A 2940-nucleotide genomic window follows, 5' to 3' on the forward strand; every position below is an offset into this window, starting at 1 on the left:
AAAATAGATTCTCAACCTAAATTTTAATTTACCAGACCTTTCTCCTCTTTTTATCTTTTCTCTCTCTTCTTCTTTTTCTCATTCTTTATTTCATGTTTCTTAATCAGTAAAGAATGGAAGAATAAAGAAAATCGAATTAATCTATAGAGAAAACGGGAAATATAAAAAGAATAGTTACATTCCACTATTCCTACTTTCAAATGAATCCAAGCTCAGCCAACTGCTGAGGAAATGAGAATGTAGGAAAAGAACCTGGGGGCTGGTGCCTTTGTTTCTGTCTGTACAGAAACATCTGGATTTCAATAGAATGATACGGTAAGAATCATTTGGCACCCATCATTGCTATTAAATGTCTGTTGGCATTGATGAAACAAAAGAGGCTCATTAAAAATGGCATTTATACTGGAAACCTTAGGATGATGGTATGTAATGAATCATTGGTGAGCTTTATCAGTGACTGTGTATTTTTGGCAGGATAACAGAAAGAGGGAATGAATAAGAATGTACTTTTGTGATCTTCCAGTGGGGTAGGAGAGAAAGAAGATTGTGGCAGTTCTGGGGAAATACTTCAAACATCAAAGACCAGAGCCTTAAGATCTGGTTACTGTTCTCACAGGAGCATTTTCTTTGTCCTGTTGACTGTTTGGGAAAATGTTTACAGCCAACTTTGCTGCTAAATGTCTGAATTCCGCTGAAGACTCTTTCTTTCTGTGAACAGAAGTAGTTTGGATATATTTTTCTCTTTATCTTGCATGCTTTTTTCAGTTACATATTTCAGTCAACTCTCCTAAGTTTATTACTCCTATTTTCTTAACATTTGTAAACGTTGTAAAAGATATTTGTTATAGCAAATTTAAGGCAAAAGTGTCAGAAATCTAATTTATTATAGAAGGTATTTAATTTCTGCCAGTGGATGATAATGTTAAATGCTTCTCTTAAAAGATTAACATTTGTATATATCAGCAACATGACTCACTTTTAGCATTTTCCATTTGCATCTTCATCTACTGCAACCATCTTACTCTCTTTCTCTCTCTCCGTCTCTTGCCCCAGTCTCTCCCACACTCTTGGTTTTCCTAGGAACATTAGGAAATTAACCAATTCATTTTCTTATGGGTCATGACAAGAAGGCTTCAGTTTAGTATTTTATCTCTGATGGAGATTTCAAAGAATTTTAGTAAAAGCATGTGAAAACTGCCTTCCATAACATTATTATCATGCCTAGAAATTAGGAAGTTAATTATACATGGATGGTTAACATAGCAGTAAAATGTGGATAGTGACCATGCTAGCATATCTGAGATAATATGATTTAGGTGTCCTGCAGGCCTCCCCTGCTGTATGCCTGTATCCTTTCCTGTGGGACTTTTGCTGGCAACACAGTTGAGAATTAAATGTACAGAGTTGAAATACTCTTTGGATTCTGAGAAATTACGTTTTGTGAGATCATGGAAACAGCCCTAGATAAGACTCTTGTATACAATTTCTGCTTGAAAGTGCTTTGTAACCTCCAGCAAGGCTCCTAATCTCTCTAGGCCTCAGTTTCCTTGCCTGTAACAGAAAATGATTGGATCCTATTCTAAATCTGAAGTTTGAAAATATTTCCAAATTTTCTTTATTCACATCTCCCTTTCACCTCACGCAAAATTCTAAATCTTCAGTTCCCACATTTCTACCTAACGAGGAGGGAAAAGAATCAAAAGCTGATTACTGCAGAATTGGTCTCTGGGAAATAATTGTCTTTGCTGAACACCAGTGCACCTTAAAGGGTATGTTTGATTTGGAAAATAATCCCCAGGTCCCCCAACTGCATCGCAGCAATGTCTTTATGAATGGAGGCTATGTGAATAGCCCCAGTTTTATTCTGTGAAAGAAGCAAACAGAACCTTAGACAGGCAAGGTAACCTTCTCAGAGAGGAGATGGGGCCAGGTCAGAGGAAATAAAGCTAGTTAGCAACTTGGCAGGAAGCTGGAGCTTCAGAGAAATAAGAAATAGAATTTCCCAGTCATTTCAATGCAAAGATTCTTTAAAAATAGGGATATCTAATAAATAATTTCAAGCTGTTTGCTATACATGCTATGTTGTAATCTTCCCCTTGCCTTCCTCCCAAACTCTCCATGAAGTTTACTACAATCACAGCCTTGACTGGGGGAGACTTTCAGCACTGTGAGTGGAGGACATGCCTATTTCCACATAAGCAAGGGCAGAATCAGCAGGTGGTGAAATGAAAGCATGGATCAAGGATTCAGAGGAAACAGAAGACTACTGTAACTAGAGGTTTTGAGAAACTTAAATCTTCACACCACTCCCCACTCTCTTGACAAGAAACTAGGTTCCCATCCCTATATAAGGCAGGATGTTTGAACCATAGCAAGCTAGAGGATTTGGAATCATCCAGGCAAGTGACATCTTTCACACTAGGATAAGCAAATAATAATATAATAATTCAAATTTTTATTTTCTAAGAATAAAGAGAATAGAATTGAAATTGGGTGCTCACTTCGGTGGCACATATACTAAAATTGGAACAACATAGAGATGATTCACATGGCCCCTGCACAAGGATGACACATAAATTTGTAAGCATTCCGTATTTTTCAAGTCTGCAAAATAACCAGCTAGCATCATGATGACAAGATCAAATCTACACATAAAAACACCGACCATAAATGTAAATGGGCTAAATGCCCCAATTAAAAGACAGAATGGCAAGCTGGATAAAGAACCAAGACCTATCAGTATGTTGTCTTTAAGAGATCCATCTCACATGCAAAGATATACATAGGCTCAAAATAAAGGGATGGAGGAAAATTTACCAAACAAATGGAAAACAGAAAAAAGCAGGGGTTGCAATCCTAGATTCTGAGAAAATAGACTTTAATCCAACAAAGATTAAAAAAAAAATAAGGATGTTACATAATGGTAAAGTGTTCAATTCA

The 2940-nt window shown here is 36.6% G+C and overlaps 1 non-coding gene across 1 annotated transcript; it reads left to right on the forward strand.

The window, feature by feature from the left end:
* The first annotated feature begins 2493 nt into the window (after positions 1-2493).
* Positions 2494-2599, forward strand: LOC116273908. Its single transcript, XR_004182412.1, has one exon. It is a non-coding gene; the product is annotated as a U6 spliceosomal RNA (small nuclear RNA).
* The last annotated feature ends 341 nt before the right edge of the window (positions 2600-2940 follow it).

Source organism: Papio anubis, chromosome 2 (assembly GCF_008728515.1).
Source record: "Papio anubis isolate 15944 chromosome 2, Panubis1.0, whole genome shotgun sequence".
Taxonomy (NCBI): Eukaryota; Metazoa; Chordata; class Mammalia; order Primates; family Cercopithecidae; genus Papio; species Papio anubis.